Here is a 12,383-nt window from a genome sequence, read left to right on the forward strand (position 1 = left end):
GGTTCTCCAGAGCTGCTTAAAAGGTTTGAATGTGTGGGTAGAGGGATGGGTTTGCTACAGCTTCTCATTCTCCCTGCATTGTCAAGGATGTGTTCAGTTAAAATACCACGCTCTACACACACACACACACTGGCCGAGGCAGGTGTTGGTGCAAGGGGAGTGGCTGGCTCCTTAGAAGTATTTTAACTAATTCTCTGTCAGTTGTGGCTGGTGAACATTTTCATTGGAGAGGAATTTGTATGTTCCCCTAATTATTGATGATGACCAGGTGTAACAAAGTAGCCCAAAGTAATGTGAAGTGGAGCAAGGTTTCATTTTGAGAACAATAGAGTAAAAAGCCGTATAATTTACAATGGGTTCGGTAGAGTGACACATGATAAAAAAGGTGCCAGGTGAACAGCATAACATAGGAGTGTTTTGGAACATATTGGAACATTTTTATTATGCCATTGCATACAATATATGCCAGTATTGCCACTGTGAAAAGAGTTCCACTCATAATATATCCAGGCATTCCTATTGTAAAATGTGCAAGAGACTTCTGTTGCTATTCAGTTGGATGATGAATAATATTTTGGAAGATGTTGAAACTAACAGAGGATGAAACAGGGTTGTCTGTTGGCCCCCTGTTATATAATCTGTTTGTCTCCGATATGCAACAGAGTCTGAAAGAGTGCAATAAATGTGGATCTCTTACGCAATGATACTTTGATACTTGATAGAACATCTGTAGGGTAGCAGAGAAATGTTGATGCTCTTGAAAATACTCCAAGGATATTGGTCTAACTATCAATGGATTGAAAACAAAAATCATGGCAATTGGGAAGGCCGGGATTAGGGATAAGGAATATATCTGGAAATGCAATGGTGCCCCGATAGAGGTGGTACAGGAGTATACTTATATCGGTTTACCCATTAGCCATACGTCGAAGGGAGAATTCAAAGGAAACTTCATGGAAATTTAGATGATGAAGAAAGCTAGATTGGTGAAGGCTTTCATTTCACGAAAGAGGTTATTCGATGGCTGAGCTGATTACAGTATATAGAACCTCTATTGTTCCAGGCATAGTCTATGGTTTGGAAGTGTGTCTGGAGAAGGAAGTGAAGTGGCTGCATAGGAAGGTAGGTAAGATACGGAGATATCTTCTAAATCGTACTTCATTTGTGCCTATAGAAGCCATCTCCTGTGAGCTTGGCCTGACATCATTAACAACAGCAAGGAGATGCACAAAAGGCTCTCTGTATTAGATAATATTGAATATGGACCCAAATAGAGATTCCTTGTTAAAACACTCTGTGCACATGGCTAAGAATATTTTGTGCAATACTACTGTGTTTAGACATTTTCAAGAAGTAAATCGGTATTTTAGGAGTATGGACCTGAAGGCTGAAAATACTTTTAATCGAACGGTTATGATTAGAGAAATGAAACACAAAGCTTTCCTATGGGATAGAGGCCAGATGGTAGACAAGCTGGCAAGGAAATCAAAGTTTTAAGAGTATGTGATGCAAGGGTTTTAATTTCCTTCCCCTTTTTCGCATTGTATTAAATCTGTGGTTAGAGATTTTATTATCAATCAATTAGAAATATATCAAATAACTAGTACCTGGCAAAGCATCCCATATGATTAGATATTATGTAGGTTGTGTAAAGGTAGCATTGAGAAGATTCAACATATATTAAAACTCCCCAACAAAGGGGGGGTCTGGGAGTCTCTCTACCAGCACAAACACGGCCCAAGGACCTGTTCTTGGTTGGATTGCCCTTGGGAGAGTCTCAACCATGTCTTTAGCTCACTGCCCCTTTCACAGAGAAGAAATATCCCTGCATAGCAGTCTTTGTCCTGCCCAGGGGCAGTCCAGCACTGAAATGCTAGGCAATTCTCCTCTGAACAAGAGTACCAACAGCAACCCCATACACGTGTTTCAGCCTTGTTGGGCATCATTAGTGAGGTGGAGCTGTGCCTGTCTGAGAAAAGTGAGCAAAGGGTCCAGGTCTGGATTCCCCTGGCAACTTAGGGTGCGACCCAAAGTTACTAAATATGCAAAACAAAAGGGGGGGTGGGAGTCTCTCTACCAGCACAAACACAGCCCAATGATCTGTTCTTGGGTGGACGGCCCCTGGGAGAGCCTCAACCAACAGGGTAATTCATAGAATTTCGCAGAAAAGTGTCGCAAGCGGCTGGCGCAGAGTGTCCGCGTGCGATTGTCTGCGCCAGGCACGTGCGCTAAAACCGATTTCTGCGCACAGCGTATTCATGGATTTCAGGCTCCCAAACCAGCCGTGGCGCAGAGTATCGCAGCGACCCTGCAGCAGCGCCAGTAACGCCCCCAAGAACGCCCTCGCGCAAGGAAAAGCCATCAAAATCGCTAAATCATCGCAAAGGGCTGCGCTAACCCTGGACCAGTCTACAGGGCTGCCAAACAAGGAACGCAAAGCGGGTAACGTGCATATCAGGGGTACGCGTGAAGTTATACACGCGATTAGCCAGGGTACGTGTATTACAGGGGTACGGGAAGTTCTACACGCGATTCGGCTGGGTACGTGTATTACAGGGGTGCGCGGGAATTCTCACACGCGATTTGGCTGGGTACGTGTATTACAGGGGAACACGGGAAGTTCTACACGCGATTTGGCCAGGTACGTGTATTACAGGGGTGCGCGGGAATTATCACACGCGATTTGGCTTGGTACGTGTATTACAAGGGTGCGTGGGAAGTTCTACACGCGATTGGCCAGGGTACGTGTATTACAGGGGTACGTGGGAATTATCACATGCGATTTGGCTGGGTACGTGTATTACAGGGGTACACGGGAAGTTCTACACGCGATTCGGCTGGGTACGTGTATTACAGGGGTGCGCGGGAATTCTCACACGCGATTTGGCTTGGTACGTGTATTACAGGGGTGCGCGGGAATTATCACACGCGATTTGGCTTGGTACGTGTATTACAGGGGTGCGTGGGAAGTTCTACACGTGATTGGCCAGGGTACGTGTATTACAGGGGTACGTGGGAATTATCACATGCGACTTGGCTGGGTACGTGTATTACAGGGGTACACGGGAAGTTCTACACGCGATTCGACTGGGTACGTGTATTACAGGGGTGCGCGGGAATTCTCACATGCGATTTGGCCAGGTACGTGTATTACAGGGGTGTGCGGGAATTATCACACGCGATTAGGCTGGGTGGGTCCTCACAGGTGTTCCCTGTACACCCTCCACGGCCCCTGCAGGCAGCCCACAAAACAGGGGACTACCCTGCACACCTGCTCATGTTCCCCTGCACCCCCACCCCCCAGCAGTGCAGGGGCAGCCTCCACCAGGCCCCCACCCATGTCTCCCAACACCCCCAGCCCCCAGCAGTGCAGGGGCAGCCTCCACCAGGCCCCCACTCATGTCTCCAACCACCCCCACCCCCCAGCATCCAGGGGCACCCTCCACCAGGCCCCCACCCATGTCTCCCACCACCCCCAACCCCCAGCCACCAGGGGCACCCTCCACCAGGCCCCCACTCATGTCTCCCACCACCCCCACACCCCAGCATCCAGGGGCACCCTCCACCAGGCCGCCACCCATGTCTCCCACCACCCCCACCCCCCAGCATCCAGGGGCACCCTCCACCAGGCTCCCACCCATGTCTCCCACCACCCCCACCCCCCAGCAGTGCAGGGGCACCCTCCACCAGGCCCCCACTCATGTCCCCCATCACCCCCACCCCCCAGCCACCAGGGGCAACCTCCACCAGGCCCCCATCCATGTCTCCCACCACCCACACCCCCCAGCAGTGCAGGGGCACCCTCCACCAGGCCCCCACTCATGTCCCCTATCACCCCCACCCCCCAGCAGTGCAGGGGCACCCTCCATCAGGCCCCCACCCATGTTCCCTATCACCCCCACCCCCCTGCCACCAGGGGCACCCTCCACCAGGCCCCCACTCATGTCCCCAATCACCCCCACCCCCCAGCCACCAGGGGCAACCTCCACCAGGCCCCCATCCATGTCTCCCACCACCCCCATCCCCCAGCAGTGCAGGGGCACCCTCCACCAGGCCCCCACTCATGTCCCCTATCACCCCCACCCCCCTGCCACCAGGGGCACCCTCCACCAGGCCCCCACCCATGTCTACCACCACCCCCACCCCCCAGCAGTGCAGGGGCACCCTCCACCAGGCCCCCACTCATGTCCCCCATCACCCCCACCCCCCTGCCACCAGGGGCACCCTCCACCAGGCCCCCATCCATGTCTCCCACCACCCCCACCCCCCAGCAGTGCAGGGGCACCCTCCACCAGGCCCCCACTCATGTCCCCGATCACCCCCACCCCCCTGCCACCAGGGGCACCCTCCACCAGGCCCCCACCCATGTCTCCCAACACACCCACCCCCCAGCAGTGCAGGGGCACCCTCCACCAGGCCCCCACTCATGTCCCCCATCACCCCCACCCCCCAGCCACCAGGGGCAACCTCCACCAGGCCCCCATTCATGTCTCCCACCACCCCCACCCCCCAGCAGTGCAGGGGCACCCTCCACCAGGCCCCCACTCATGTCCCCCATCACCCCCACCCCCCTGACACCAGGAGCACCCTCCACCAGGCCCCCACCCATGTCTCCCAGCGTGCTACGTGTATTTCAGGGGTGCGCGGGAAGTCCCACTCGCGAATAGCCTGGGCGCGTGTATTTCAGGGGTGCGCGGGAAGTTCCACACGCGAATAGCCTGGTCGCATGCATTTCAGGGGTGCGCGGGAAGTTTTACACGCGACTTCAGCAGGGTACGTGTATTTCAGGTATGCGCGGGAATTCTCACACGCGATTTGGCTTGGTACGTGTATTACAGGGGTGCATGGGAAGTTACACACGCGATTAGGCTGGGTGGGTCCTCACAGGTGTTCCCTGTACACCCTCCACGGCCCCTGCAGGCAGCCCACAAAACAGGGGACTACCCTGCACACCTGCTCATGTCCCCCTGCACCCCCACCCCCCAGCCACCAGGGGCAGCCTCCACCAGGCCCCCACCCCCGCCCCCCAGCCACCAGGGGCAGCCTCCACCAGGCCCCCACTCATGTCCCCTATCACCCCCACCCCCCAGCCACCAGGGGCAGCCTCCACCAGGCCCCCACTCATGTCACCCTGCACCCCCATACCCCAGCCACCAGGGGCAGCCTCCACCAGGCCCCCACTCATGTCTCCCACCACCCCCACACCCCAGCCACCAGGGGCACCCTCCACCAGGCCCCCACTCATGTCTCCCACCACCCCCACCCCCCAGCAGTGCAGGGGCAGCAGGCAGTCGGGCAGCAGCAGGTGGGAGCGTGCTCGGGCTCTGGGGGGCAGTAGTTCGGCCTTCCGGGCAGGAGCGTGGTATTCCGTGTGCGTACGCGTGGCCAGCTTGGTACGGAGTGATTTTGCACGTGAAAATCCTGCACGTCAGCGTGAAAACTGAGGAAAGGCCCTCAGCGCGTAAGCGCGTCTGTGACGTGACCCGCACAGGTGTTTCCCACACAGCACGTGATGACAGAGCACACGTGGAAAGACTGCACGTCAGAGTGTAATCGCGTGTGATTGGTGGAAATGGCCCTACACGCAGAAGTGACAAAGCGTGTGATTGGTGGAAATGGCCCTACACGCAGAAGTGACAAAGCGTGTAATTGGTGGAAATGGCCCTAGCGCGTACACGCCGCGTAAGTGACGCTGGACGTGTGGGCCTGTATAAAAGGTACGTGTAGAACACGTTTTCCTTATACGTGCTTTTCGTGGAGAGCGAGTGGGTGAATTCTGTACTTCTTGTCGTTTCACACGCGATTTACTTCACGGCGTTTCTAGTTCGTATTCCCTGTTACCTCTGACAGCTTTTTCTCTTTTTTCTCCTTTACTGGTTTACCTGGGCCTGTTCCCTCAAACAGTGTTCCCTTCTACTGTTGTCCTGTCTCCTCAGACAGCGGACAAATCTTCTTTTGGCGGGGGTGTTGCCAACCAAACGTGCTCCTTTTACACGCTCGTTTACCTGGCAGACGGTGAGTCACGCACGTATCTAACATCTGTGCTAGCCCCGTGTGTAGCCTACCCCTTCAGAGGTCATTCTAGGCTGCGTGTGACACGCATACGTTCATTCTTGTGTTTCTGGGTGCCACAGCGTAGTGCAGGTTTTTCTTTCTGCACACGTGGTCTAGGAGGGGTTGCGTGCACGTCATCTCCCTTTTTTGGGCCTCCTGTGCGTTGCGTGACCCGTCATCTTTCCCCAGGGGTTACATTCAGCCTTGCTAGAGCACTAGGGTACAATTACCATCTGGTACCCAACCCCTTTGACCCCCAATTGCCCAGGACAATAGTCTACATCCACTCCCATACGCACATTAACATCAGTGCCATGGCTGGGAGGCGAGGATTCCGTAAGGGTGGCAAAGGTGGAAGAGCCACAAGTGGTGGCCGTGGTGGATCCGGTAGGGGACGTGGTCGTAACTTGCAGGGTGAGCCTGTCCCCCCATATGTGGAGGACCAGTCATGGGCACCCATAATCCCCCCCCCCCTCCCATTGAGGCTGATGTGGCTGACACCATCCATGCTCAGCCCTTGTTGGACCAGCCCATTGTGGCACCAGACCTGGCTGACTCCATGGCTGACTTCCAGGTCAGCAGGGCTACGACACGTGCGCTGGTGCACGTTGATGCCATCATGCCACGTGGATCTGGGGCAGCAAGGTCATCTGCTGCACCAAGTAGGCAGGGCGGAGAGGCTGCAGGGGCAGCTGCGGCTCCATCCACCCCAGCCCCCACACACCCATCCAGGACAGTGTCGGTCCTAGTCCATGCTGCTGACATTCCCCCTGACACCATCACACTAGAGCTAATGCCTGCACCAACTCCCATGCTGAGTGTGCAATCCCACACTCCTGATACAGAGTCCACCAGGGCTCCTGCCCCAAGTGTCCAGAGCGGCGCAGGGCACTCAGGATCACCACCACCTTCCAAGCGGAAGAGGAAGAGTGCTCGTCCGGCACAGGCTGATGCCCCAGACACGGCTACACAGTCCGGCCCGTCCAGGAAGCCCAGCTTCACGGATGACGAACTGAATGCACTTGTCGAGTATGTGTCCGGACATGACAACGAGATGGTCATTGTTGCAGGATCCAAGACCACACCTGCACAACGCCAGGCACACTGGCAGACCGTTGCGGACATCGTAAGTGCCCTTGGAATTGTGAGGCGCACAGCCAATGATTGCTATAAGTGCTGGAATGACCTAAAGCGCAGGGCAAAGAGTAAGCTGGCCTCAAGTCATGCCGCAACTCTAGTGACTGGAGGTGGGTCTCCAGTAGTAGACATGGAACTCACTCCACATGAGTCAGTCGCTGGGACCTACGTCACGGAGGAACAGATCCAAGGCGTGGGAGATCTGGCTGATTACGAGGCATTGTCCGGTGAGTGCACATGCATGTGTGTGTCATCCATGTGCATGGTGTGTGTGTGAGGGCTTCTGTTCGGGTGCCAGGTGAGAGTGTGTGCGCCTGAGTCGTATGGGTCAGCCATGTGCTTCATGCAATCCTTCCTGCGCAGCTGCAATCCTTCCTGCGCAGCTGCATTTGGCCATAGCAGTATCCCTTCTGCCAACAGTAGACATCTAGCCCAACTGCACGCCAGTTGCCCTTGAAGTGTCACCTTGCCACAACATATTTGCTTCTTCTTCACTGTTCATTCAGTCAGTTTGTTTGCATTCCACCACTTTCACTAGGCATGTCGCTGTCCACTAGTCACATGTCTGACATGGGTATGGTAAAGTGGAGTGACTTTGTTACCTGGATATCATTTGTACACACATGTCCCTGTGCAATTGGACCATTTCAGACTGGCAGCTCCAGGTGAAAAATCTGACCTGTTAGAAATAGAAAAGCTATTAAATGCGGGAACTGGACTGAATGAATAGGTGCTGCCCTCCTCTCCATCTTCACTCAATAGCAATGGTACATGCCATCTGTGTGATGGCATGTGTGTTTCACCTGGCAATCACAGGCCAATGTGTGATGCCACTGCCAGGCAGCATGCAGAAAATGTGTTCATCTTCCATCTTGGTGTCATCAGTGTGTGCCATTTGCCTGGACTTCATACGCAGTGAGGGTGCATGCATGGGAGGGTTTTAGTCATGTGGGACATGTGTCAATCAAGTACTGGTTCTCTTGCTTCTCAGCCCTCAATGTGTGCCATGGTGCTAATGCCTGTTTCCATTTCTTTGTTTTCATGTCTTTGCAGGGGAAGACGCACCTGATACTGCTGGGGTTGTGGAGATGGTGCAGACCCAGGAGGGGTCCGAGGGCCGACCAACCACCAGTGAGGGACGTGGTGTGGTGGTGGGGGAGAACCCACAAGTGCTGCAGGTCGTGCTCTCAAGGGGTGTCTCTGGCTGCACCTCCCCCGAGCTGTACTCAGGTGTTGATTCGGATGAGACCTACGTGCCGTCGCAGGTGAGTGTTCCAGGGAGGGATTCTGTTCTGTCTCACCCACCTGCACCAGGGTCAGAACCCTCCATGGGGATGTCAGTGTTGGCAGCTACGCCTTCGGTGGTTACGGATGCAGGGTCACACTCCGCGACATCTGATCCTGTTCCTGGGCCAGCAGATCAGAGGGGTAATGCAGTCCTGCAGCCTCAGGCAGTGCCGGCACAGCAAGGCGCAGTTTGCCTTGCCCCAGACAGGTGTGGTGCCCGCCGACGTGGTGGCCGTACGCCACCCGGCAATAGCGCATGGGAGCAATCCATTTACGGTATGGCAACCCAACAGGCTGCATCATCCGAGATGATGGCTCAGGCCATGGATAGGGTGGCCACTTCCATTGTCCCCCCAGAAAGGCTGATGGAGCGACTAGAGCAGGCAACCGACTCCATCTGCCAGTCACACAGGGAGGACATGTTGGGGTCCAACAGGGACAGGCGGGCGGCACTGGCGACTCTGCAGGAGGCCATCTCCATTGAGTCCCAGGGCCACAGGGAAGCCCTGAGGCAGGAGCTCCTTCACCTCAGGACGACTCTTGTTGAGCTTGAGGCTTCAACACACCAAAGGACAGAACAGCAGCTGGAGCGTCTCACCCGTACGCTCTCAGCTGAGATGCAGGCAACGAGGGCGGAGGTCCGGGCATCCCGTGAGTTGTTGCATGGGGACCTCCGCACACTCATCCTCCAGAACCAGACCTACCACACCCGCATGCTTGCAGCCATGGAGGAGCAGACTAGGGCCTTGCGTGGGCTGCCTCCCATAGTGCAACCACCTCCGGATGCAGCTGCACAGGGTGATAATAGCGACAGCAGTGATACTCCCACAATAGGGTAGCCGTGTGGGCCATGAGCCCATGGAGGTGTTTTATCTTCCCAGGATCCACGCAGGTGGGTTCTGGTGTGCATCCTGTCCTCGGACCTCCTGGGTGGCCTCCCCAACCCCCCCGGGCCCATCAATGGCCATTTTTGATTGTTTCTTATTTTTATTTTTATTTTGATTTCTTTTATTCCCAATTTTTTTGGGACGATCTGTTGGCTTCGATCTGTTGGCTTCGATCTGTTGGCTTCCGTGGTTCCTGTGGGCATACGCTGCATTGTGGCTGGGCACATGCAGGCTTGTAATGTATTTGGTTCAGATGCTTGGGTTTGAGTCACACACACCCCTCCTGCTTCCCGTTTCCATGGGCTTGCAAAGGGTGTGCCCAAGTGACAGTGAATTACACAGTGACGTTGGACTCCCATGAGCTGTGTGGCCAGTCTGTAGTCAATACTGTGTATACATTCATAGTGCATATTGCTGTTGTGTTGTACACTGCATGTTGCATTGATGTGTAACTCTTCTTCTGTGTCTACCTCCCAATTTGCAGGTCCCTTCCTCATGTCCACACAAGGACCTCTAGTCTGGAGATGGGGACCATGTTGGCAGCAGTGCACCTACAACTCTACATGGCGACAACACTGCACAGTTGGTAGTGGTGGGAGTGCAGGCATTTCCAGGTGGTGAGACTACTAATATGTAACATTTGTGATGTCATGTTAATGGTACTACGTGCTCAAGTATGTTGTTGGTCCGGCATTGCTGTGAGCATTTCAGGTGTTGCAGGTTTCTAATAGTGCCACTGTACATAGTGAGACTGATGTCATGTTGTGGGTATTACTTTGTTTACCTGCAATTAGCATGACATGGCACGGTGTGTCGTGTGGCGGTGCTGGGGTTGGGTTGGCTGACATGGCACTGTCCTCTTGTTGCATTTTGCAAGTGGGTATTCATTTTAGCTGCTTCAATGTGTAACTTCACAAAACTGCATTGGTGGTGTCTGTGTGGGTAGGGATGCACACATTGTGACACTTCCAGGTGAACAATCTCAGGCTGACATGGTATTCCCGGTTCATTCTCCAGACATTCAGGATCAGTGTCAGGTTGAGTCATCATTGATTGTCAGATGGAATGTGCCAGGGCAGTGTGCACTCCACAGGGGTGTGATTTCTATGTGAAGTAATTAGCCACTAGCTGTGTACGGGCTGCCTCCCCCCGTGCCCTTTCCCCTCCCATGCGCAGCGGCTGTGCATGTGGTTGGGGATGTGGGGCCACCACCATGTCCACGGCCAGGCCCCGGCGTGTTGCAATGTTGTGCAGGACACATGCTGCCACTATGATCCTGCACACTACTGGGGGAGCGTATAACAGCTGCCCGCCAGAACGGTCAAGGGAGCGAAAGCGTGACTTTAGCACTCCGAATGTGCGCTCCACTATGCCCCTGGTTGTAATGTGGGCTGTGTTATATCTTACCTGGGGTGGTGTGGTGGGGTTCCGAATTGGCGTCATCATGTGGGGGCTGAGAGGGTAGGCACTGTCCCCTGTGGAGGTGGTGATTGGTATCATTGGTGGGGTTGTGACCTTGCTCAGTATCCAACATGCATGCATGTGCAGTGGCATACATACTCACCAAGCAGCCATGTATCGCCATGCCGCCCAGCTTCTAGGTCCCGGCTTAGGGTGGACATTCGGTAAATGAAGCTGTCGTGGGTGGAGCCGGGATAGTTGGCATATACTGAGGTGATGATTCCCTTGGCATTACATGCTACCTGCACGTTGATGGAATGCCAGTGCTTGCGGTTCCTATAGATGTGCTCAGATGCCCTGGGGGGACGTAGAGCCACATGGGTGCAGTCGATGGCACCTAGCACTTTGGGGAATCGTGCCACAGCGTAAAAATCCAGGGCGGCAGCATGCCTTTCTGCAGGTGTTCTGGGCAGGTATATGTGCCTGCGGACTGATGGGCGTGCAGTCATGATGTTCAAGACCTGGTGTAGGCAGCATGACTGGGTGGCCTGTGACACCCCACCCACTATGGCACTTGTCCGCTGAAATGATCCAGTGGCTAAGAAGTGCAGTACATTGAGGACCTTCTCCAGGGGGCTGAGTGCTTGGGAGCACAGGGTGGGTGATGTGAGGTCATCCTCCCACTCAGTCACCAGGTCCAGTATGATGTGTGGTGGAAACCTGTACCTCCCATACACCTGGTCATCAGGCATCCCGAAAAGGCTGGTTCTGGGTGTGAATATTCTGGCCCTGACTATCCTCCTCCTCCTCCTTTGGTAGCCCACTGCCACTGCTGCTAGGAACGGTATGTTCATCCTGGCGTCTGAGCTTGTTATTGTTAAAGTCCGCAATTTTATGCTTTGCGCGTGTTCTAGGCGAGCGTGTGACCCGCGCACCCCTGGAATCCAGTTCCCAGTCCAATAGCGTGTGGAAATTCACACGCACCACGGGATACAGCGTGTGACCCGCGCACCCCTGGAATCCAGTTCCCAGTCCAATAGCGTGTGGAAATTCACACGCACCACGGGATACAGCGTGTGACCCGCGCACCCCTGGAATCCAGTTCCCAGTCCAATAGCGTGTGGAAATTCACACGCACCACGGGATACAGCGTGTGACCCGCGCACCCCTGGAATCCAGTTCCCAGTCCAATAGCGTGTGGAAATTCACACGCACCACGGGATACAGCGTGTGACCCGCGCACCCCTGGAATCCAGTTCCCAGTCCAATAGCGTGTGGAAATTCACACGCACCACGGGATACAGCGTGTGACCCGCGCACCCCTGGAATCCAGTTCCCAATCCAATAGCGTGTGGAAATTCACACGCACCACGGGATACAGGTTCGCTGACGTACTTGCGTGTGTAAGTGGCCGCGCACCCATTAAATACACGTACATAGGCCAATCGCGTGTACGCGCACTTTTGTCCAATTACACGCAATGAAATACACGTACATAGGCCAATCACGCGATGACACTCTGACGTGCAGTATTTCCAAGTGTGTTCCGTCATCACGTGCTGAGTGGGGAACGCCCGTGCGGGTCACGTCAGACGCGCTTACGCGCTGAGGGACTCT

The sequence above is a fragment of the Ambystoma mexicanum genome, chromosome 10 (genome assembly GCF_040938575.1).
Source record: "Ambystoma mexicanum isolate Mex_15411 chromosome 10, UKY_AmexF1_1, whole genome shotgun sequence".
Taxonomy (NCBI): domain Eukaryota; kingdom Metazoa; phylum Chordata; class Amphibia; order Caudata; family Ambystomatidae; genus Ambystoma; species Ambystoma mexicanum.